The sequence below is a fragment of the Hippopotamus amphibius genome, chromosome 11, assembly GCF_030028045.1.
Source record: "Hippopotamus amphibius kiboko isolate mHipAmp2 chromosome 11, mHipAmp2.hap2, whole genome shotgun sequence".
In the NCBI taxonomy this organism is placed as follows: Eukaryota; Metazoa; Chordata; class Mammalia; order Artiodactyla; family Hippopotamidae; genus Hippopotamus; species Hippopotamus amphibius.
Window position 1 is genome coordinate 70,224,997 of NC_080196.1, and position 26,209 is coordinate 70,251,205.

Below are 26,209 nucleotides of genomic sequence, written 5' to 3' on the forward strand. Positions count from 1 at the left end.
GATCCTATAGTGTGGTCACTAGTTTGTAAAAGTAAGTTTATAATACAGTGGTAAACATGCTTCCTGGTGGATAATATTTTCATGCCCCTTTAAGAAGATGGGCGCAGTAGGAGTTTATAGCCTGTGTCCTATGCCGTTGGCTATCAAGCTATGAGTTCACATGACTCAAATGCTAATTTTATAGGAAATTATAATGTTAGAAGTAATTAATCAGTTCATTCATTCAGCACATTCAATACATATTAAGTCCCAAACAGTGTTATGCAGGAGGGATTCAAGGAGTACTGTGACCCTGGTGCTGGGAAAAATGATAGTAAGTACAGGACCAGATTTGGGAGAAAGTTCCCTCAGATCGAGATGCCCATGACCAGTCAGTGACAAGTACATCACTGAAAGTGGTTTTCTGAAGACAGAGGTTAAGTCTGGGCGAATAGGTCCAGATCTAGGAGTGCCCAGGAGGGAGCTGTTTGTTGATACCATCCTGTAGTGGATGGAGTTATTCAGGATGAGTGAGAAGGGCCATGACTTGGGAATGATGCCCCCAGAGTCTTAAGATTCAAGGGGCAGGTGGGAAATTGAGGCGCCTGAGATGGAAAATCAGACCCATTCAGAGAAGCAGGGTGGAACAAGTAGAGGCCGTGCTTTGACTGCTGGGCAGCATAGTATCTTTTCTCAGTATGAGTTGTGGGGTGCATGTGTCTGTCCGTATGCATGAGTTATGGTGGGTGGTGGGTGGAAGGGAAGGTGGGGGGGGGAAGGGTCTGCCAAGTAGAGCCTGAGACATGTAGTAGGATAAGGCCTGGAGAGAAAAATGGCCACTTTGAACAAGTTTATGGCCTGCATACAGGAAAGCGTAAAAACCTCAGTTGAATAAAGGAAGGTGGGAGGTGACCTATGCGTCTAGATGAAATAAGGTCAAGAAGACAATTGGAAGGCTAGCCACCAACGAGAAGAGGACTTCCGGCTGGAATCCTGCAGAGTTGGGAATGGGTGTGAATACCCATAACTTCATAGGTAGAAGAGTGGGGAGTTGGACTTTGACCATGACTAGTGGCCTCCATCTTCCCAGGAGAGTAGGAGGCGAAGTCACCCATTGGGTGGGTAGGAGTCTAGTGAAGGTTCAGTATAGTCCCTAAGAGAAGAGGAAAAAGTGCTATCAAAGGAATTCATGCCTACTGGTTACCCCATTAGGCCTCAAGGCATGCATTGGAGGAGATGCACAGCTGCAAGACGTTTTTCCCAGAAACTCTCAGTTTCCTGCATCTGGGTGAGAGATGGTGCTTTGCTCTGTTGATCCCAGTTTTGAAGTTTTGCTGAGTAGATGAGGTTGAAAGATCAGGCCAATATGGAACAAACAATCATTTAGCTGATTGGTAACCTAATAAGAGTTAGAGGCTTAAATATGTTGACCATGATGGGGGTGTGTGTGTGTGTATGTTCCATGGCTTCTCAGTACCCTTCCTTCTCTGTGAAACACGTTGATAGTGGCTTGGAGAAACCAAGTAAACAGGGAGATTCTCTGGCCATTTCTCAGATGCTTGACCACAGATGAAGACACAAAAAGCAAGTCCTGAAGTGCTGATGACTCTCACTGTCCTCATTTGATATTCTGAGTCTCCCGTGACAGCAAAATAAAGAAGAAACAACAACAAAGGAAACAGAAAAGTCCTTTCCCTGGTGTGTTTGAGCTTTTTGCCAAAGCCACCGCATTGATGTCATTAGAATTCCGAGTAAGGGGTTGAATTCTGTCTTCAGTATCGCTTGCTCGTTTTCAGGTGACAGAGAAACTGTGGGTACTGCCTTTGAGTGATATTTGTAAAAGCTCAGAGACAAAGAGGTATACAGAGTATTAAATAAATAGGATTCATTTATGCTAGCTGCCAGCCCTGAGTACGTACGGTTGGTATTTGGTAATTTGAATTTGTCAGACAAAAGTCTTCATGGTTGATTTGCTTACTGGCTACCCAGGACAGGCTGCAGATGATATGTGAACCCAGCTGGAGACAGCTCTCTAAATTCTGCAAAATTGCTCTCCACTGGACTCTGCAAGGCAGCTGGGGAACTAACTAAACCAAACTATGTACCTTTTCACCCCCGTGTGAAAACGGGAATGTGAGTTGGTCATAGAACCAGTCTAGTGTGTTCTCCAAACACTGAATTTAGGACAGTGAATATTGCCCACCCTGACTTTGTAACATCTGTGCCTGTTTCCATTTGCCTTAAAGAAAATCATGGTTTAATTCATTTGACTATAGTGTGTGTGTATGTATATTTTCAGCCAGCCTTAAAATTTATCATACCTTTGAGGAATGAGAGAATATATTGAAAGCAAGGAGGGTGGGGACGGAGTGAGTAAACTTGGCCTGAAAATAAGGAAATCTGGGTTCTCGTTCTTGTTCAGCAACTAACCAGCTACGTGACCTTGAGTGAGTCACTTATCTCTGGGGTCTTAGTTTCCTCTGCCATGAAATGATCTTTAAGGTCTTTTCCAGCTCTTAATAATTCATGATTCTTTCAGTTGTGTTTGAGCTTTAAAACAGTTTTTTTTTTCCTTGATGTTTTCTACTCAGGTCAATGTGGTCCACGTTTGTTTCTTGGTACAACAATGCTTGTGCTTAAACTATAGATTACCCAGGTATCTGTTGGATCAAAGCCTTTCTTTTAAAATTCTTAGCCTTCTATGTGTCGTGTGACTTTTGACTCTCTGTGCATTAGCACCTTGGGCAGAGGTGGCCAGGGATGATAAAATATGAGATTTAGGCAAGGTACTGCTATTGGCTTTGTCCTAATGTTGAACATGAGTTTCTTGGGGGATGTTATCTTTAGTTTACTTAATTATACTCTCTGTGTGTCTCTGGGGGCTAATTGAAGGAATGGCTTTGCAGACAGATCAACAACAACACACGTGTTTTCTAGGACTTCTCCCCTAGGAAGTTCATGGGCAGGAAATTTCATATCAGCATTCTTTTCTGCTCCCATTGGCATAAATTGTTACTTGCTTTTAGGCTGCTCCAAAGTATTTTTAGGCCCTTTAGTTTAGTCCACTGTGAAGAAAAACAAACCCTACTCCTGTGGTCATAGACCAGGGTGGGAAAGAATCTTCGAGGTGGTGCAGACCAGCCCTCCGCCAGTGCTAAAGTACTCCCCTTCAGAGAAGACGCTCACTCACTTCTTTTTCCTTGTGTCCTAAATAATGAAAAAAAATTTAAAGTGTGTTTTCATTAGATTTAAGAAACTAAAGTTGAAGTACAATTAAGAAAACAATCATTTAAAGAGAAGTTGTGTGGTCATAAAACAATATGCATAATGCACCCATTTTCTAATCTAATATAAAATAGGATTAATGAAATGATAAGAATTGTTTTGTGAATCTTTGAACAGTTTGTAGGAAAAAGGAAATCAATTTCTAGATGGGGGTGCCTATTAAAATCTTCAATGTGACGAAAATACTTAATAGGAATTTGACCCACTTTGGCTAGTCCAAATCTACTTATGAAGAAATCGCCAGAAAAGAAATGTAACCAAGCCTAAAAGGATTGGTTGCCATTTTTAAAACTTTAAAAAAGAAAACAAAACAAAAAAAAAACCCTGAGGTAGCTCTGCTTCTGATAATAATACGTACAAAATATTTAGATCAGTCATTCGGTTACAAAAAGCTTTCAGATAGTTCATAGCAAGATTTTTTTTACCAATCTGTAAACTTAATTTTGATCTTGATTATGTTATCTGAGGAGCCGATATAGACAAAGGTACTATTTAAGAGATGGCAGTGAAAAAAATGTGAACCTCTCACTTTCTGACCTACATGTGCTATGTGTTTTGATCAAATGATATAGCCTGTTCTTAAATGTTTCACTTTTAGCAAACATTATTCATATATATTTCATTACCTTAATATTAAATTATATGTGAGGTTGCACAGCCACTAAGCTAACCGTTTAACCATGCTGACATGTGCTAATGCTTGTAGCATAGAAAATAATTAATTTTACAAATGCAACATAATCATTATTCAGGAAAGTCTTATGAACCATCCTGAAGCCAGATGGAATTTTCCCCAGGAAGCGCTGTTATACATGATAGGTGAAATAATACAATTAATGTACTTTACTCATAAAATGGAGAAAATTTACTTCTGTAGGATGATCTAAGATTTATAATACTGCACCTTGAAAAAAACACCATAGCAGATAAAATATTAAAACTGGGTTATAACAAACTTTAAATATAGCTCGTTGGTGAGGGATTCCTTGTAATTTTAAAACGTTCTCCAAAAGTGAATTTTAATATCTAGGTATAAGCTATTTGCTTAAAAAATATTTTAAATGGCTCCACTGTGGGCTTCAGTGAATATTTATCTTGAGTAGTACTTTACGAAGTGCTTCAGGATATAAAATGGACCTGTCCTAATGGAATAAAATATTCCTGGGGAGCATTACTAATAAGTAAATAATTTAAAAGCAATTAAATGCAAATTGTTAGAGTTAAAGGAGTCCAGAAAAGGAGAGATTATCCGGACCTAGATGGACGAATAGCATCTTGGGCTGGATGTAGAATGATGAGAGTAAGGGTAGGTGACTCCAGTGGCCTGAAAGAGGTCGTGCTCAGCCCTTTGTGGATGGTAAGCCTCGTAACAGCCTTTTCTCAACCAGGAGCCCAAGACTCAGTGCTTAGTCACTTACCCTTGATCACAAAGCTGCTTAGTGGGCTGCTTGCTTTGGGGATAAGAAGACCTTGGAGGTGGAAGGAATGCTTAAAAAAGGCACTGAGGTGGGCTCAGTAGTGCTATCCAGGAGTTAGAGAGTGCTGAGCTTTAGGAAATCTGTGCATTACTGGAAGTCTGATTTAGGTTTGAGGCACCACCCTTTTGATTATTGTTAAATATTTTTTTTGGTATTACAAGGCGTGGACTATCTTCGGTGCTCAGTTATCTTAGCTGATGGTGTGCAGGAGAAATGCATCTGTCTCAGTTTACTCTATAATACTGAAATTAGGTTGGTCATTGGGTTAAATGTTAACATGACCATGATTTCACAAATAAGCTGTAAGTATTATAGGAACAAAATAACTTCTTAAATGCTATTAAAATGCAGTAATTTCTTTCCCCATTCTTTGATAATCAGAGGTGTCAGACTTTTTTTAAAGTATTTCCTTTTCCTTTGTTGTCTTGTGCTGTTAATTTTTGAAAGACCTGATTGTTAAATTTATGAGGTATTGTCTGACAACTTCAAAATTTAGAAAATGAGGCATCTTTGTAGCAAAAATCAACCAATCTACCTTGTAAACTTGTGTCTTAGTGTAACTTCTGTGGAATTTTCATTTCTTCTTGAATAGGGACAGGCTTTTGTTCTGGTGTTACTGGTGGTTTTTAGAATATCCCTGAGAGGTCTCTGGGCTTGTGTTAGATTTCAGGTAGTGACCTTCGAAATTCATGGCTAATTTCTCTTTGGCCTTAGAGCAAGTGCCTTTTTGTTTTTTGTTTTTTTTCCTTTGCCCTCAGGGCCTTGTCTTTCCTCCACCTTCTGGTAAATTAATTACCAGAATATTCTTTCTTTTTTGAATATCAGCCCTGAGGAATCTGTCATTAGTCACTGAAAACTCCTCAGGGTCCCTGAATCAGACTCTGGATAAATTCATTCTAGAGAGTTTCAGTTTATATGTTAGATGTAGGAAGGTATTTCGCGGACCTCATATTTCCCTTCGCTAAAATTTTATTTTTTATTATGTAGAAAATAACGGGCCAGTTTTTAAAAATCAGTTAAGTCTCTAAGATTATATGACACATTTTTCTCTGGAAAAAATAATTCACATTTTAAAAAGGTTACCCACTGTATCTGCTAGAATGAAAGTCTCAGTCATAGGGCGTTGCTCTAACAGTGCAGGGCTGTGGTTTGAGGACAGTGTCCTGCTGACAGAGCTGTCCCCTTCTCAAAGATGTGTCATCTTGCCTCTGACCTGATAGAACTGCAATTGGGAATCTTTACCACTTTAAACCATTGACCAGAGCATCTTTTTTTTTTCTAAGTAAATTGATCCTACAAAGGAAAAAAATTCATTGGGATTATGGAATTTAAAGCCACGGTCTTTTAAAAAGCAGAATAATTTGCACCAAGGGAAAGCACACAACTATAGAGCAACAAAGAATTGGAGAGACCCAAATACTGCTGAATATGTATTTGATTGTATACCCACACAAGATTGGAAATAATGTAAACCTTTCACTATGCCTCTCTTGTAAAATATTATTTTCTTGCTCTGTTGCCATATTTTAAGAATTAATGGAGAAGTTAAAGAAAGGAATAGGAAGAATGATTAGGGAACAAGGGTTTTTATAATGTATTCAACAGATGAGAAATGTGGCGCATCCCTACCTTTAGAGGAGGAGGGGAATTACTTTTTAATTACAGCTGTACTTTGAGAAATTAAGCCAAGTGTCCACTGAAAAAAACACACAACCTAAAAGTTGAAAATTATGTGTAAGAAGGAATCAATTTAAATAGCTAAATGTTAGACTATTTTCATCATTTATTTAGCAAATATCTGTTGAGCAGTTACCATGTTGCTAGATGCAAAGATAAGTAAGAAACATTCTTATAGGCTTGAGGAACTGAAAGTCCACTAGTAGAACCAGGTAAACAAATAATCACAGCTCAAGGTGGGCTCTACTCTCTATTTCGTATGTGGCGGACTGACGTTATGAATGTCCGGAGGAAATTCCCATTCTAAGTTATCCCAGATTTTGTTGTTCAGCTTTGTGTGAAATAAGCACGCTCACAATGTGAGCAGTGGGCTTTGGAGGCATGAAAAGACAGGGATGAAACTGCCAGGGGAAGGGCACAGAAAGTCGTGGATGTGTGGAAATGTTTTCCTAGGGTCTGGAAAGGTAAGTAGGAGATTTCCCGCTGGGGAAAGGTATTTCAGGCAGAAAGACTCCATGTGCAAATGCATGAGTGCTTGAAAGAACACAGTACAGTAAGTCCCCTACGTACAAACCTTCAAGTTGTGAACTTCAAAGACGTGAACGTCTGTTCTGCGTGTCCAGTCATATCACAGGTTAGTTCACATGTCTGGCGCACATTGTCACATGGGTGCCTCTACAAGTGGCTGTGCGTTTGTGTACTTTACTGTACAGTACTGTGTAGAGTACAGTAAGATACTGTATCTTTATTTCAAGCCAGGATGTCTGGAAACAAGCATAAAAGCAGCAGTGATGTAGCTGGTACTGCGAAGAAGTGCCAGCTGTTGTACTGCACCACTGCAATTTTCAAGGTACCATATTGTAAGATTAAAAATGTTTTATTTTTTGTGTTTGTTTTTTATGTATTATTTGTGTGAAAAGTATTATAAACCTATTACAGTACAGTACTATATAGCTAATTGTGTTAGTTGGGTACCTAAGCTAACATTTTTGGACTTACAAACAAATTGGACTTATGAACGCACTCTCGGAATGGAACTCGTTCATGTGTAGGGGACTTATTGTACTGGAAAGGAGAATTTAGTGCAGCTGGGGTATTAGATGTGAGGAAGGGGAGGCTCAGGAAGTGAGGCAGGCAGGTAAGATCAGGAAGCACTTTGTCCTGATGTCGGAGATAACATCATTCCACTCCCTTACCCCCGTTTCCCAGTTAGTCACCAGCGATGGCCTCTACCACCTCAACCTTTAATTTCTTTCCTTAAGTTCTCCCTCAATGCTCTACCTTTCCTGTTACTGAAATGCAGATACTCCTCTTTTTTTTCCAAGACATTAGTAAATCCAGAAATTGATCAGTAATTCTGTCTCATCTGTATGTGAACATCACTACTTTCCTTGTACAAATTGAATAAGTGTAGTGTTTGCCCAAGACAGGGAGCTTAAGATGACCTGGGAAGTTCTTTCAGCTCTGGAGAATCCTTTTAGTTGATCCAGGGGATTCTGGGGCACAGAGTGGATCTTGGAAAGCACCTTCCAAGATCTTTTGAAAACTGTGTTTTCATGTCAAGTGGAAATGCAGAAGGAATGTAAAGTATTCTGTGTGCAAGGAAGTTTTGCAAGTAGTTAAGTATATATGCCATGGCATGGGTGTCTCCTGGTACAAAGCTTACATCCAACTTTGTGTTCTCTGAACAGAGCCTAATCAGTTTTGGACTCGATAAGCAAGTAGCGCCTCCCTTGCAATGGCCACAGATTTGATTCAGTGTTTAGAATTTTTCAAAGCTTCCACTTTATAGAAGGAGAATAAATGTTAGGGATAACCACTGTTCCTTTTCTTTTAAAACACGATAGATGTTTGCAATTTGTTTTAATTTTTTTCTGTTGATTTTTAGAGCAAGTTAAAAGATAATGATCTTTCCAGACAGCACTCTGATAGAAGGCTTTTTAGTGTAACAGAAACAGGAATTTTTGGATGTCCTTGTACTGATGATGTCCTTTACTAGAGGACTTATTTCAATCTTGTTTTAATTTCTAGTTTGATAACATCTTCTTTTATAAATTCTCATTTTAGTCAATTTGAAGATTCTGAAATCTCTGTAATTCATTCACTTAATATTTATTCCAAGATTGTGACTTCTGCTATTAACAAGCAGAATAAAATATTGTTACTCACTTGTTGATTTTTCCCAGTTTGAACATACTTAGAACATCAGTGTGGCCAGTGTACCAGAACACAATAATTACCTAAAATAGGAAAGATAAAATGAACACTTATTGCCAATTTGGCTATGTAATGCACATAGCACCCAGGTTTCCTTCTTAAAGTGACAGATGCATACAGGCATCTACAGATAATGATGACTGATGATTGTGATGATGGTAATGACAATGACAAAACTTTACTAAGAACAGGAGGCAGGTACCATGTAGAGTACTTCTCGCGCATCAGCTCGTTTAATTTTCGCAGCTCTTTGCTTTCTCATCTGTCAGAGATTGGCAGAGATGTTTGGGTATAATTCTGAGAGAGATCTGATGAACTAATCAATGCATTCCCTAAAAACAGCATTTCTCAAGCTTGAAATTTAAAAAAGTGCCTCTTTCACAGATTTAAATTCTATCGTGTTAGTTATGCAAAATAGGAAACTAGTTAAGCCTTTCTTATAATACATCTCTCATAAAGGTAAAGTAATTTTAAACCACACCAGCAAACTAAAAAGCCATTAAAATTGGAGTTAGGGTGTTAATTCAGTGTCATGAATGATGATGTTTGGTTGAAACAAGCATTACACAAATGTGTCTGTGTTACGCTGGTGGGCTCAGTGTTTTTATATATGCATGTGTCATGTGACAACCAACTTTCCTCACTACTTTACTCCTTCAGACTGTTTCTAAACTTCGTACAGCATTATATGGTATCATTTTTTTTAAATAAATAAATAAATAAATAAATTGGGTCTTCATTGCTGCACGCAGGCTTTCTCTAGTTGCAGCGAGTTGGGGGGACTACTCTTTGCTGTGGTGCATAGGCTTCCCATTGTGGCTTCTCTTGTTGTGGAGCACGGGCTCTAGGCGAACGGGCTTCAGTAGATGCAGCACGCAGGCTCAGTAGCTGTGGCACACAGGCTTAGTTGCTCCACAGCCTGTGAGATCTTCCCAGACCAGGGCTTGAGCCTGTGTCCCCTGCATTGGCAGGCGGATTCTTAAGCACTGTGCCACCAGGGAAGTTCCTGTATGGCATTGTTTGACCTTTGCTTGACACGACAATATCATGTACATATCAAGTGTCCCTTTCCATGACTGTTTCATACCTCTTTGTACATGTGGACACAAGTGGGCCTCAAATACTCTTGCTAACTTGGTGAGTAAAAACCAAAATTTAATTTAAAAAATTCTTGTAGAGCGAGAATTTTTAGTTTCCCAGAATTCTTTGGGCACATCTGACTGCCCCTCCATCACCCCCAACATGCTAATGAAATTAATGTAGTGGAAACAGTAAGAGGATGAACGGCTAGGTGCTGTGCTAAGCTCTTTATAGGTACCATCTCACTCTATCTTGCAGCAACCCTGGGAGCCAGGTGGTCTTGTTATCCCTCTTCTTCAGATAAGGACGCTGAATCTTGGACATACTGGGTAAATGCCTCCCAAGGTCACATGGCTAGTAGCAAGTCATTTTGTACCCAGGGACTTTCATTCTAGAGTCTATAATACCCCCACCAGTAGCTTCATTTCTTTACTAATTCTATAAATACATATGGTATATTTTGCAGTGTACCAGGTACCAAGTCAAATGCTTCCCATATGTTATAGTCTTGACAACAGTCACAGCAGAGTGGTACTATAGTCTGTCTTTGGTAAGTAAGAAGGTTTAAGGTCACCCTTTCAGTAACAGTCACCCCCCCCCCCCCCCCCCCCCCCGCACCTTAAAAGATACAAAGATTTAAAGACTTATTGTCAGGACTTATTGTCAGGGTCAGTTTTAAAAGCAGAGTTTAAAGTAATGTCTTCATTTTCTAGCGCTTCAGGAGCTTGATTTATATTTTTCAGAGAAAAACAATCAACTAAGAGATCTTATATTTATATTGATTTTTTAAAAAATAAAAACAAAAAAATATCATTAGAAAACAGGCCTATTAAGCTTTTTAAAGGGCTCCATTGTATGTGAACCTTGACAAAGAATATGAAATAAATGCCTTGTGAAATGAAGTTCTCTACATTAAAAAACATTTTTGGTCAGCAAATTTTGTGGCAAATTTATCGATGTGATAAATATTTCATTTACTAATAGGGCTATTTGGGAGAAGACTTGTTTACACTAGAGAACTGAAGGAAATGCAATCCAAATTACAGGGCATAATGATTCTCATTGATATTCTTGCAGTATCTTCTGGCTTATATGCATCTGGAAAATGATTATTTAAAAAAAAACCACTCTGTGTCACCATCTATATAATTTATGTGAGATTATTGACAGTTAGTATACTGGAAGCTCAGACAGCAGTAGGAACTCTAGGTGTGTGTGTATGTGAGTATACATGTAGATGTGTATATGTACACACACACACACAATTCTGGGTAACCCGTGAATCCAACTAGGGTTCATATGCTTTTGAACACTGATGGATTTTTTTATTTTGAATTTATGATATCACTCATGTTCAAATATTACTTTGCATAGAGCAGAAATTATTGCCTTGGATGCAATTAAGGACTTTTTTCATAAAAAAATTGAGTATAGTTCATTATAGTTAATTAACAATGTCCTGTTAGTTTCTGGTGTACAGCAAAGTGATTCAGTTATACATATATATTCTTTTTCATATTTTTTCCATTATAGGTTATTACAAGATATTGAATATAGTTTGTGCTATCCAGTAGGGGTTTGTTTATCTATTTTATATATAATAGTTTGTATCTGCTAATCCCAAACTCCTAATTTATCCCTCTCCCACCCCTTTTCCCCTTTGGTAACCTTGTCTGTGAGTCTGTTTTTGTCTTGTATATAAGTTCATTTGTATCATACTTTAGATTCCAGATGTAAGTAATATCATATAATATTTGTCTTTGTCTGACTTACTTCACTTAGTATGATACTCTCTGGATCCATCCATATTGCTGCAAATGGCATTATATCTTTCTTTTTTATGGCTGAGTAGTATTCCACTATAAACTCTAATTCAAAAAGATACATGCACCCCAGTGTTCACTGCAGCACTATTTACAATAGCCAAGCCATGGGAGCAACCTAAATGTCCATCAACAGATGAATGTATAAAGATGTGGTATTTAAGGTCTTTTAATTGATTACTTTTGTTTGAAGGATAATGCATTGTGATGGTAAATATATCATAAAGTTCGGAAAGTCTCCCTGTGTTACATGTAAAAGTTTCATGGAAATTTATTGTTTTATTTTGGTTTTGGTCACTGACATTTAGATATGACCTTCTCATCTGTTTTATTACTCGGAGCTCTTTATTGGTTACTTGCCGAGTTCTGGAGGAGTAGAATGGTTAACTAGAGGGACAGAGTCCCTGACCTGGTGGAACTAGTTGGTCAAGACAGACAGCTAACAAGTCCATGATCCCAAACTGTGGTGAGGACGCAGAAGACTTGTGCCAGGTTGAGTCTCGAAGGTTGAGCAGACCTCTGCCAGCTCACAAAGGAAAGGGAAGACGCTGCTCGGAAGCTGGAAGGCATGCAGATGGCGGTCAAGGAAGGCTAGCCTGGGGACAGGTGGGTCATTAGCTTGGACAGGCCAGAGTGCTCTTTATACCACTTAAAGATTCAACCAGGGGGCCCTAGGGCACTGCCACACTCAAGAGAGAGGTAGAAGAAAGAGATAAGAAAAAGGCACAAAAGTGGGAGAGGAACTGGAGAAAATGATTAACCAAGAGCTAGGTTGGGGATGGGAGGGTGAAGGTTCAGGGCAAAGGTATAAGGTATTCACGGTGTCAAATGTGGCTGCATCTTTCAAGACAAGTTCTCTGCAGAGTCGTTGACTTGGGCGATGAAGCGGTCATTGGTGGCCTTATCAAAAGCAATATCATTATCCCTATTGTCTAGGGAATTTCTAGGATCTTAGGAGAGGAATTGTATAAGAAAGTCTCATAAAATGGTGGTCTCGTTTTCTAATGATGGTGGAACTACCATAGGCAGCATTCTTGCCACCCTTCAGGTTACTAGTGAAGTCCCCAAGCCGAGAAGGAGCGAGGGGAGAAAGCCTTCCTCAGGCTACTTCAAGGAAATGGACAGCGTACGTCGGCTCATCTCAGATTTTTAAGTGGCAGGATTTATCTTAAGTAGCTTATAAACAAAATTACTTGGGTTGGTTGCTGATTAAGAAAATGCACGCCGGCTTGTCAGAATGCCAGCGGCTTCTTAATTATGTAGCAATAAAACAGGCTTACTTCGTTGCCGGCTTTTGAACTAAGGGGAAGATCAGGGGTGAGGAGGGGAGGGCAGGTCAGGGTCCTGCAGCCCCAGGAAGGCTGAGGTGGCCTCCTGTCCCCAGTGTTGTGTTGTGAAGGCGTTGATGTTAGAGTGACAATTATGGACAGATGTCCCTCTGTCCGCCCGTCTCTGTTTCTTTCTGTCACTCGCTTGCTGTTGTTAACTTCCTGCTTCATTTTCCAGGGAGCAGAGGTGACCTTCCAGCTTGTCACACCTGCTTTTTTGCTCATTAGGACTTTTTAGTCTGTCCCTTTAGGAACTGGGAAATACATATTTTCCCAACTTCTTCCTTCTACTTAAAGGAAGGGGGAGGGGGGGAGGGAGCAAAAATTGGCCAAAAACTTTGCAAGAAAATGAGTTTGACAGATTTGTTCATTTCTGGATTTCTGCCTTCCTGTTCCCTAAATCTGTCAGAAAACCTAAGGCCCCACCCCCCACAATGAATAAAATCCCTAAGGCCACTGTCTGAAAGGAGGGGAGATACACATCGTCTTCTCTCCAAATTATCAGAGGAACATCCACGCAGACAGATCCAAGACACAAATCATTATCTTCAAATTATTGGCGGGAAATCAAATTAATGCTGGAGGCTTTCGAATGGGTGGGCTAATGTGGAGGAGAAAAAAATAATTGAAAAACAGAATGTCTCATGAATAATAAATACGTAAAATCTAGTTGTAATTTAATCCGAATCCAACCGCTAATGGGTTGCTCATGATTAGCGGTGCGGCGTGCTTTTTTACCGTTCCCTGAAATTTCGCCTCTCTACCTGTACTGTCTCTCCCAAAACATTCATCTTAGGATGTTTAATTACTTGTTTACACGCGGTTGTCTCCAGCTAGGCCAGGAGCTCCGTGAGAGCTGGGACCAGGCATACTTTGTTCTCAGTGATCCACCCACAGTAGATGTTCCAGAAGGTTCCTGCATGTATCAGAGAAAGTCAAACAGTTTTTATTTTGCAGAGATTGATCTAGTGAGGGGTACAACTCTAGAACAGAGGCTGGGCTAGTGGTGTTCTCTTCCCAGATGCACTGGCTCCATGCTTTGCTCTCTGCACTTCAGCTCTGGCTGCTCCCTGGGCTAGTGGAGTTTGTCTCCTGCCGCAGGATGGAAGGACTCCCACCTCTACTCCACCCCGCACAAGAACCTTACCAATCTTTACACACTTTTCCCAGCCTTAGCAATAAGTAGGGTAATTATACCTACTTCCTTGGCTGGTAATATGACTCAAATAACATAATTACTATGAAAGCACTTTATAAATTAGGAAGGCAGTAGTTGTAGCTGGGGTTGGAAGAGGGCCGAACAATAGCTGCAAACACTATACTTCCTATGCAGCGCTTACTCTTGGCAAGGTGCCTTATATAGAGGTGATAGATAGATAGATAGATAGATGATAGATAGATAGATAGATAGATAGATAGATAGATAGATAGATAGATGATAGATAAATAGATAGAGATGATAGAGAGAGATGATAGATGATAGATAGATAGATAGATGATAGATAGATAGATAGATAGATAGATAGATAGATAGATAGATGATGACAGATAGATAGATAGATAGATGGATGATAGATAGATAATAGAGAGTAGAGAGAGAGTGTGTGTGTAAATTTCTTGACCTGCTGAGTTCCTGACTAATTCAAAGCTATGTCCCCCAGCCACACCCTGATTTTCCCATCTCTGATCCTGTGCACACTGGGTTAACTGTCTGGCTAGTCACCCTCTTTCTTATTCTCCTGACCACCCCCTCCCTTGCCTCCAGGGCTTCCTGTGGCTGTAGATGCACTGGAGGCCTTAAAGTAGACCTTCACTTTTTGCATCATTCTCTGTTGGGAGGCTGCTTGTGTGTCACCTTTTTTATAGAGTCTCCAGGGACATGGAGCCTTCAGGGTTTTTCAAGGTGAGGTGGAGGGCGAGGCAACTCGTTCCCCAGGTGCATCCAGGTAAGTTGGATGGTGAGCACCGAACGCAGTTCAGGCTCATTATGGGGGCAACTCCACCCCCACACGAAACCTGGCCCACGCTTTCAGGTGTCTCACTTTAGGGTGGGGCAGCTTATTCCTTGGGTGTGTGCTGTACTAACAGGTATCAGAGAAACTCGTGGAAGCCCAGGGACTGGGTGTTGCTCATCCTCAGGTGAGATATCAAATGTTGTGGTTTATTCTCAAGATCTCAGGGAGGAATGCTTAAGGCAGTCCACCTGGAACGTGCCATGGAAAGTAGCGTTAAATGAGTCGGTTGTCATTGGGTCTCTTGGTTGTGGACGCTTGAAACTTGGAATGGAAAAAAAATGGCATTACTGTTATAGACGGAGGACAAAATGAGGAGGGTAGTTCCTTTGGGAAGAATGAAATTCAGTTTCCATTGCGTGGGAGTAATACTGGAGGTTCCGAAAAAAAAATTGACTCTTTTTTTCCACTTAAAGAAAAATCATATAGATCTTTTCAGATTGTTGCCTCAAAAAGTTTTGAAGAAGCGTGTCAAATTCTAGATTAATGAGACAAGCAAAGGGTAGCATTACAGTGTCAGTGTTATCAAAGTTCCAAAATGGAAAATACTTACTGTAATATAAAGATATGTATTTCTTTGCATAAATTCTGAAATAATGTGCATCTCTCCAAGTAAAGAAGGTGTCAAGATTACTATAATTTCAAAATGGTTGAGCTGAATGAGGTTTTTTGGTGGTTCTACTTCATGTGGTGAACAGAAATAATTCAGTCATTTACTAGGCTTCATCTCAGAATTAAGGGAGAATTCAGGAATATGCTCCTTGAGTAATATATGACTCTTCTCCAAAAATAGCAAGAGAGAGAGAGAGGGAAAGAATAAAGATGGTTTAGTATATGGTAGGGAATGACTTGTCCTTTTCTTATTTAATCTAAGTTTCTTATGTTATTAAACAGATCTCAGATTAAATAGCTTTTCGCCAGCATGGTGCCTATCAGGTTGTGTCAAGTTAGTCACTAGTTAATGCAACAGCCCAGGATCTAGTTCACCTTGATGAGTTAGTTCTCTTGGATCTGCAGCTCCTGGTTAGCTGAAGGGCATTTCTTGTCAGCCTTTTAAAGACCAAGTTTAGTCTTAAAGCTGCTGCTGCTGATTGATAGTAGCTAATGTCATTATCTTCATGTATGTACATTTCGATGTCATAACCTTGCCACAGGCTTAATGAAGCTATTTTGGTCATGCTGTTTTGTTAACACGTCTTCTGCTTTTAATACCAAGTGTCTGCATTATCTGCTCATACGAGTAAATTCCGTTTATTTTTAATTTGTTGATAAGTTTTGTGCTGGGTAAGAACATTTATCTGAGTGTTCCTTCTCAGATTGTTCAAAGTGGTCCTGATAGTGACATTGTGAGTGTGTGTGTGTGCGTTTGTTAATTTCACTTACATGGCGCTTCAGAAATGTTTACTGACTACTTATCATTTGGACTCTCTGGAACATTCTTTGTGTTTATAAATAACCAGCATACTTGCTCATAATGTTGACAACTTACAGCAAGCAACTGTGATATTTTTGTTTCCTCTTTCGCTCTTAGCTTTCAAAATTTGAAATGCTTGGGGACCAGGGATCTTCTCTTTGTCCCTCCAGGTCTGTTCTCTGCCCCAGGAGGATGGCCTGTATGGACAGCACCATTGGGTTCTTTTGCCCTCTGTTTCTGGATGGATTTAGCCAATGAAATCCTTGGCAGAGAACTGACTTCTAGATTCCTAAAACTTAACACTCAGAAATAATTTTTATTTCACCATAACTAGACAACCCATCATTTCATAAATAAGAAAATTGAAGCCCATATTAGGTGGTGAGCCTTACTTTTAACTATTACAACTGCACTCTCAGGGACATTTAGTACTTTTGACCATAATCTTGAACAGAAAGTAAATTATTTTACTTTGTGGAGAGGATGCTTTATAGAGTTTGAAAGGATGAATATCTTTAGTCAAGAAAGCAAAACTAGATGAGTTAGTATTTTAAAAAGTAGTCAATTGGAAGTAACCCAGATGTCTATCAGCTGATGAATGGGTACATAAAATATGGTATAGCCACCTAAAATAATATTTTTCAGCCATAAGAAGAAATGAGGTCCTGATACATTCTGCAACCTGGATGAATCTTGAGAACATTATGCTAAGTGAAAGAAACCAGTCACGAAGGACCATAGATTCCATTTATATGAAGTATCTAAAAGAGGAGAATCTATAGAGGCAGAGAGTAGATCAGTGGATGCCTAGGGTTGAGGGTAGGAAGCTGGAATGGGGGTGGTAAGGGAGGTGATGGCTAAGAGGTACAGATTTTCTTTTGGGATAAAAAAAGATTGTGGTAATAGAAGTACAACTCTGTGAATATATCAAAGGCCATTGAATTGTATACTTTAAGTGTGTGGATTGTATAATATGTGAATTATATCTCAATAAAGGCATGAAAAAATTAGTGTCACTAGAAATAAAGAACAAACAAAACCAAAAACACAAACACAGAAATATATATATTGTATATTCAATATGAGTTTACCAATATTTGCTTTCAGATTCTGTGAATTTTTAAAATAAATTTCTAGTTATTACCCTTACCAGGAAGTATATAAATCAATTCAATCTATTTGTTAGTACATTTATAGAGTTTGTTTTCCCCTCCAGTTTATGAGGTTTTGTTTTTGTAGGTTTATTTGTTTATGAGAAGAAAGATCCAAGCAGAAAACTAAATTCCTATTATAACGCTTTTATTTTCTAGCTTTTATTTCAAGTGTTACTTGAAATTTACTTTGGGTTTTTACACGTGTGGGCTTTGGCAGTTCTTTCATATTGGAGGAGCATGTATACAAATGCTGTAAGAGTTGTCTTCTGACTGCTAAATGTGCTCATATTGTGGATTTCAGACTCTGACAATAAACATTTTTGTAACTTACAGGTGAAAATTTTTTTCCTTCTGATCAAATGGCAAAACGTATCCTTTGTACCATACAGACTCGACTTGACTATAATAGAAATCATTATTCAAACAGTAGAGGAGTACCAGCCTTTCAGTGGCACCTCAACTGAAAAGAGAATTAGTAAAATGGTTTTAATTACATGCTTGTCTGTTTGATAGGCAGTAAGAAAAGGAGAGTTTTGCCTTTGAAAAGTGAAAGGGGTCTACTTGGAAAAGGGGGTTGTCAATACAGTCCCATGCATCGCTATCAAGAATTATTCTGAGATGCATTAAACATCAGAGCCTTTGTTTGAACTCTTGCCCTAAAGGTGGCAACCTTAAAACCTAAAAGTACTCTGATTCGGAATCCGAGTTTTACTTTCAATCATGTAAGATCTGTGTTTCTCTTTATGAAATATCTGCATTTTTGAAGTTCATCTGTAACTCGTTTTGAAGATAAAATTATTTTATGTTTAGTAAATATCTGCTTTGGCTAATAAGTCTTTTCTTTTTCCTGTGCGCGGTTGAAGTAGGTGGTCCAGTTCAATCCAATTGAGTTCTAGCTTTTCAGAGAAACATTTTGAATTTAAGAGTAATTCTTTTAAAGACAGTGATTAAGTACTTTTCCAGTGGTTATCTATCATAGAGAGCTGTGGCAGAAATTGACATGCAAATCTTGAAACGTAACAGGCTCTCAAATATTTGATGAACAAATAGGGAACGTGGGGGGATGTAGCCCCGAACCTTATCACCTCCCACCACCACTTTAACCAGAAAGCCCCAGGATGCCTTTTTCCTAAGATTTACTGTGTATCTTAAGGAAGAATCGTTGGAGCCTAGGGAGAGTGAAATTTAATTTTGCAATCTTTTTCAAACCCCCAGCGTTCAAGTCTAGCATTGCCTATAAGAAATAAATGCTGGTGGTGGTCCTGCTTTTCTGAGTCATTAATCAGCTCATTACCCGGGGGACTGACTGAGGCCTTCCTGTACCTCTAAGATACTCTTGCTTATGGTCTCCTGGAGAATTTAATATTGTAGAATTGGACAGGATGACGATGATGATGGCTACCATGGAGAAGATGTTGATGTAATAGCTCGTATTATGTCTGCACTCTGGGAGAACAAGGAACCAATTCTATAGCAAGTGACCATGGATTTCCTTGGAGGTTGACAGTGACGGGATTATCACTGTAGCCAGCATTCTTAGCGCTTGAGCCAGTGTCTGAGAATGTAGAACAGTAATCCCTCTTCCATATTAGGAGATGGAAGAATTTATAGTTGAAAATAGCAGTCCTTTCGAAAAGATTCCTCTATTACATTTGCTCTGAGATGGAGTCTGCTTAACATATGACTCGAAGTGCCTTTTTGAGTAATACATCTTCTGTAATTAAAGCATGGTTTTGGGTACTCCTTAATCAACCTATTACCTGCATCCTGATATCTGGGTATTATGTTGTATAGATTATCAGTTGTGATGCCTAATAGAACTGGATCTTGGCTTAGATCTTATCACCTCTCTGAACAATGAAGTGTCAACAGGAGATAAACCCCTTGGTGACTGAGTTTCTCACTTTCCTCCCAACAGCTTCCTTTCAAAGAGGGACTAAGGCTTGTTAAAATGAGCTATAGACAGGGGTGGTCACGGTAATTTATAGTTTTTTAGTGGCCACCGAGCGTGGCACTTGAGTTGTAGCGCAACACTATTTGTGACGTTCTTGGGTCCAAGAAATCTCATGTTGGTGGGCAGCTGCTGGGAAGGAAGGGACCTGAGAATTCATGGTTCTGGAACAGGACAAGCCGAGGCAGTAAGAAACAGCAGAGGCAGCTTTATCAAGACGTGAAGGAGGCTGCGAGTTCAAAGCCCCTCACTTTCAGGCCCCGAGTGATGAAATCTGTTGGGAGTTCTTCCAGAGTGTCCTCTGAGGGGACGAGAAGCCAGGTTGTAATCTGAAAACACTTCTGGTAAATGGTTTGAAGAAAAGAGAAAAAAAAAAAAAAAGATGAATGTGGCATAACCAAGCCAGAAGTATTCAGAAACATGAAGCCCCATTTAACAAAAGTACAAAATATAAAATGAAGTGAATATTTACTTACAATAAGAAAAATAAATCACCAAAATTACTGGAGCCTTGAAAGATTCAGGTCTCTTTCTTCTGAGATCTCTTCAGGCAATTTAGAACTAAGGGAGGTGGGCCAGTTACATTCATCCCTGTTTTTCTATTTGAGTCTCTAAATGTTTCCTTCCTTCCGTCCTTCCTTCCTTCCTCCCTCCCTCCCTCCCTCTTTCATCCTTGTGTCCTTATTTTCTTCTTCAGTATACTCTGGTATATCCCCATAAATCTGACTGTTACTTCATGGAAAAATTTCTAGTTTAGGAAGCCAGTGAAAGAAAAAGGATGGGGAAAACTGTTCTAATTCCCAGGGATCACTTACATACAAATACCAGCTTCAGAGGTGAGGTTGCTTTTGAGACAGGAGAAAGAAAAACCTCCCTCTCCTCCTCCCTCCCCACTTTGAGGAATTCATAGTTTTAAGAGATTTCCAGATGTTTCTCATCCAGACATGTCTGGAGAAAGAAATGAAGGACAGCATATATTTTAACTTGTTTTGGCTGTTAACACCTCTCAGGCAGGCAATAAATATTATATTACTTTTTCCTTTGCTTAAGTCGGCCTTAATGGTAGAGTAAATTGGGACTGGTTGCATGCAGTATTCTGTGCTGCTAGCAATTTTTGAAGATTGGAGAATATGGATGGTTACCAATGATAATAGGAAGCTCCTTTAGGGGGAAAGTAGAAAAGCCTGTTAATGCTTTAAACTTCCCTCTTAGAACTGCTTTTGCTGCGTCCCATAGGTTTTGGGTTGTTGTGTTTTCGTTGTCGTTTGTTTCTAGATATTTTTTGATTTCCTCTTTGATTTCTTTAGTGATTCCTTGGTTGTTTAAGAGTGAATTGTTTAGCCTCCATGTGTTTGTATTTTTTGCAGTTTTTTTCCTGTAGTTGATATCTAGTCTCATGGCGTTGTGGTCTGAGAAGATGCTTGATATGATTTCAATTTTCTTGAATTTGCTGAGGTTTGATTTGTGACCCAAGATGTGATCTATCCTGGAAAATGTTCCGGGTGCACTTGAGAAGAAAGTGTAGTCTGTCGTTTTTGGATGGAATGTCCTATAAATATCAATTAAGTCGAGATAGTCTAATGTGTCATTTAAAGCTTGTGTGTCTTTATTGATTTTCTGTTTGGATGATCTGTCCATTGATGTAAGTGGGGTGTTCAAATCTCCCACTATTATTGTGTTACTGTCGATGTCCCCTTTTATAGCTGTTAGCATTTGCCTTATGTATTGAGGTGCTCCTATATTGGGGGCATAGATATTTACCATTGTGATATGTTCTTCTTGGATGGATCCCTTGATCATTATGTAGTGTCCTTCCTTGTCTCTTTTAATAGTCTTTACTTTCAAGTCTAATTTGTCTGATATGAGTATTGCTACTCCAGCTTTCTTTTGACTTCCATTTGCATGGAATATCTTTTTCCATCCCTTTCCTTTCAGTCTATATGTATCCCTTGGTCTGAAGTGGGTTTCTTGTAGGCAGCATATAGAAGGGTCTTGTTTTTGTATCCATTCAGCCAGTCTGTGTCTTTTGGTTGGAGCATTTAATCCATTTACATTTAAAGTGATTATTGACATGTGTGTTCTAATGACCATTTTCTGAATTGTTTTGGGTTTGTATTTGTAGGTGTTTTCCTTTTCTTGTGTTTCCTACTTAGAGAAGTTCCTTTAGCACTTGTTGTAAGGCTGGTTTGGTGGTGCTGTATTCTCTTAACTTTTGCTTGTCTGGAAAGCTTTTGATTTCTCCCTCAAATCTGAATGAGATTCTTGCTGGGTAGAGTATTCTTGGCTGTAGGCTTCTCTCTTTCAGGACTTTCAGTATATCCTGCCATTCCCTTCTGGCCTGCAGAGTTTCTGTAGAAAGGTCAGCTGTTATCCTTATGGGCTTTCCCTTATATGTTGTTTGTTGCTTTTCTCTTGCTGCTTTTAATATTTTTTCTTTGTGTTTAATTGTCGTTAGTTTGATTAATATGTGTCTTGGTGTATTTCTCCTTGGGTTTATTCTGTATGGGACTCTCTGTGCTTCTTGGACTTGGTTAATTATTTTCTTTCCCATGTTAAGGAAGTTTTCCACTAGAACCTCTTCAAATATTTTCTCAGACCCTTTCTTGTTTTCTTCTTCTTCTGGGATGCCTGTAATTCGAATGTTGGTACGCTTAATGTTATCACTGAGGTCTCTGAGACTGTCTTCTAGTCTTTTTATTCTTTTTGCTTTTTCCTGCTCTGTGGCATTTATTTCCCCGATTCTATCTTCCAACTCACTTATTCGTTCTTCTGCCTCAGCCATTCTGCTGGTTATAGCATCTAGAGTATTTTTAATTTCAGTTATTTTATTATCCATTGCTGTTTGTTTTTCTGAGTTCTTATGAACTGTTTCTTGTACTTCCTCTATTTTGTTATCGAGATTTTGTATCATTTTTACTATCATTACTCTGAATTCTTTTTCAGGCATTTTTCCTATTTCCTCCTCATTTATTTGGTCTTGTGGGGTTTTTTCCTGCTCCTTTGCCTGCATGGTGTTTCTTTGTTTCCTCATGGTTGTCCAAACTTTTGGGGTTGCTTGTCCTGGCGATAGAGGTGTTTATAGAAGACTGTCCAAGCCTCAGACTAATGTCCAAGTATTGGATTAAACGAATATTAAGTCTAGGAAACACATACATGTATAAGACACACAATTACTGAATGCATTAGGACATAAGGCTCTAGAAAGACCTGACAGAACCCCAGTGTGCTATCAGATATTCAAAGAGAAACCCAACAGAAATTGACAACTGAAACAGAACAAATCAGAGACAAAAGCAAAAGCGAACAAACAAACATATAACACCTTACACATACAAACATTAATCCAGGGAGATTTTGTAAGCTAGGATCAAATATAGAAAAGAGCCAGAGTACCACCAGAGAGAATGGAGATTCTCAGAATGTAATTAGACAACTGTACTAAGAACTAAGATAAAGACAAAAACCTAATATTAAATACCAAGGTGGTGCGTCATCTGGAGAATAGAGCAAGGAGTCTGAGGAGATCGATAGTGTTGCTTATAAGTATGTTAAGATAAAATAAACTTAAAATGGCTGGAAGAAAAGGGAACAGAAGAGCGTAGTGTGGTTGGAAATATGCAAATAAAAAGAAAGGAATAGAAATGTATAAAAGATAGGGATGAAAGGAAAGTATGAGAGATATATTGTCCGTACTACCAAAAACTTAGCCAGATATAGAAGTATATAAAAAGGCAAAAAAAAAAAAAAAAGAATAAAAAATATCATTAAAAAATTATGTTATAAAACTTGTAGATCCCTTAGGGCTAAGATCATATTTAATAAAGAAAAAAAAAAAGAGAGAGAAAAAGAAAAAAAAAAAGGAAAAAAAAAATTCCAGAACTGATCCCAGAATGGACCAGTTCAATAGGTATTGATACTACTATTTCTGTTTCCTTAGCGTCTCAGCTGTAAGTGTCCTTCTCCTCGCCTTGGGTTTTTTTGCATTATTCTGTGACCAGCAGAGGTTCCTTTATTGTTCGTCTGTAAGCATCGGTGTGTGGGGAGGGAGAGGGTACAACAGTGGCTCCTTCCCCTGGGAGTGAGTGAGCAGGGGCGCACTGTTGTTTCAGCCGGGCTTGGAGGTGCCTGTTGCAGAGGGACGCTGGTGGCTCAGGCGTAAACAGAAAGTCTTAGAGTTGGGCCTCTCTCGGGGTTTTGTTGTTGTTGTTGTTGTTTTCTTGGCAGCCTCCCTGCTGCCAGCATTCCAAGGGGTTTTAATCTAGCCCCGCTCGAGTGTCTGAGGGTGCTTGTTATCCCTGAGCGCCTTAGTTGGCCCGCGGGCGTCTCTCCACTGCCTGCTGCAGAGGTGCCGAAAGAGAGAGAGAGGCTACGTGCGCGGCTCCTCCCCCCCGCCCGTGAGCCTGCAGCCTCCAGCCGCCATCATGGCCGGGCAGCTCTCAGGGACGGGCACTCCTCTCCGCGGACCTCTTCCCTCCGTCCTCTCGGTCCGTCACCTTACTGGCAACAATGTTTCTCACCCTGAACCAGCTCTCCGGTTCCCACGCTCCCGCTCCCGGACCCTCCGTTCAGCCGCGGATCGACGTCTTGGTCCAGGAATGCTGAGCTGCGCTGCGGACCCTCCGTATGTTTCTCTCTCCCTCCCGTCTGCCACAGCTCCGCCACTTCACCCTCTTTGAGCCCTCGTAGATGCCTCCCTACCGGTCATGTCGGGCTCCTTGCGGTCCTTTCTGGTGTCCGAGGCCGTCTGCTGGTGTTCAGCTGGTTCTCTGTGGGAATTATTGTGTCCTTCGGTGCATTCCCAATGCATCTGTGGAGAGGGATGCACTCCACGTCCCTCTACTTCGCCGCCATCTTTTTCCTTCTGTTAATGCTTTTTGAAGCATGAAAGAGGATACTTTTGTCTACAGATCCCAGGGATGTGTAGCTTAAATGGTGTGAAGTTCTACATATACACAGTTCCGCTGTCAGATCTGTCCCAGCCAAGGGAATTTGTCTCAGTAGACACCCCACTGCAGATCATTACTGGGTTCAAGCTTCACTTTAGAGCTTCCTGAAGCTATAGGCCTCCTGCTGACATTTAGTTTTGCGTGTAGATGAGAAAGGAACCATTGTGCAAAGTTTTTATTAGGATGTGTTAATGATGCTTTCCTGCTCCATACAATGGGTGAGAGGCACCTGCTGGAGCACTGGGTGTGTCCCCCCCCCAAATAACTTGCCAGATGTCCCCATTTCTCTTCCCTCCAGATGGGAGGGATGCTTCTCCTCCCAACCCCTCAATCAATGGGATGTTCTTCTGCCCTTGGTCCACATACTCCCTCCCCTGTTGTTGCTTCTTGACTGTCTACCCATTTTTCTTTTTTCTTTCTTTCTTTTTTTTTTTTTTTTGACATCAAGTGGTGACTGTTACAGCAGTAATGAAATGTTCAGTAAAATGGTTGAGATTCAAAATGCAAGAATAGCAGTATCAGCATTGCTGTCGCCCAGCAAATTGGGTGTGTGATTTTTGTCCAAGTCCTTTTTCATAAAAAAAATAGAATTTTACAAAGCTATCTGCTTTTATTTTTTAGAAAATCATGCTTAAGATGACTGACTTAAGAGGGAGTCGCTGCTTTTTAAAGCACTGCTTAATTTTTTTTTATGATTTTATAATATAGTCTGAACAATTTGGGAGCCCGTTAGGCTTTTATAAAACATGCATTTCACAATTTGTGATGTTTCATTCCATTTTTTTTCCTTAATGTTGTACCATTAAATTTTGGCACGTTTTCATATACGCAGCTGCCTGATTTCATGTTAATGGGGTACCTATTTGCATTGCTCAGCTGTAGAGTGTGGGTTACCTGATTGACAGTATCAGGGGCTGTTTTAAAAATAGTTTCATAATTTAAAGAAAGCCTAGGAATTATAAGAGTTTTCATCTATCATATGCTTTAAAAATAATGCAGGCACACAAAATTGAGACTCTATTGTTGACTCAAGTTGAGTATATTAGATTCTAAATCTCGGTCAGTTAGTTGAATGTTCTATAGTTTTTATTGGAAACATTGCTAGATCTTTTCATCTAGTGGACAAGTGCATGAAAAGTTGCCAGGAGTCTACCCTATTCCATTATATTCCCTTCCTTTGGAAACAATGTTAGCCACTTTTTAGAGTTAAAAGAGAAATAGCTAGAAAAAAGATTAAATATCTCACAAGTTTATTGCAAAAAAACAAGGCTGTTCATTGCAGCTCTTTGTAAAATTTAAAGACAGGAACAACCAAATGACTGTAAGTTGGGGACTGGTTGAATAGATTATAGTACATCCATCTGAGCAAGTACTATGCAGCTGTAAAAGGAATGAGGGCTAGCCATAAACTGCTGTGGAGAGATCTCTTGGATAAAATGTTGAGTGAAAGCAGCACTGCCCAGGAAAGTATATTTAAGCAGTGCTACTGTTTATTTAAGGGGGCAGGGGGGTTGTGGATTTGACTCTGGAAATGTGTCCATAAAACAAACTCAATACAATGAAGACAGCCTTTAAAGATGAAATAAATACACCTCGCTGTTTACCAAGTTGCTCCTCTAACCAGTCAGAGATGAGTCATTTCAAATGATACTAAGACACAGAAGTTTGAGTGTATGTTCTCAGCAGATTATACTCTAAGATCTAAAAAAAGAGGCAAAAGAAATTTTAAACGTTTTCACAATCATATTTGGTAGCAATGTTAGTTTTGGAAACTGTTGTGTGTGTAATTGTGGGGTAAAAGAAGTGAGAGGCCACGTTTTTGATTGGGAGAAGGGAAGGTAGAGGTGTAAGATCAGTATGATTGA

The 26,209-nt window shown here is 39.5% G+C and overlaps 1 protein-coding gene across 2 annotated transcripts in view; it reads left to right on the forward strand.

The window, feature by feature from the left end:
• Positions 1-26,209, forward strand: part of CDH2 (cadherin 2) — a 221,866-nt gene that overhangs the window by 93,505 nt on the left and 102,152 nt on the right. Inside the window, exon 1 of one of the 2 annotated variants that reach the window (XM_057699944.1) lies at positions 14,984-15,006. The exons of the other annotated variant lie outside the window; for it this stretch is intronic. The gene's annotated coding sequence lies outside the window, so the exon portion shown is untranslated. Of the gene's footprint in view, positions 1-14,983; positions 15,007-26,209 lie in introns of those variants that run through there. 2 annotated transcript variants of the gene reach the window in all.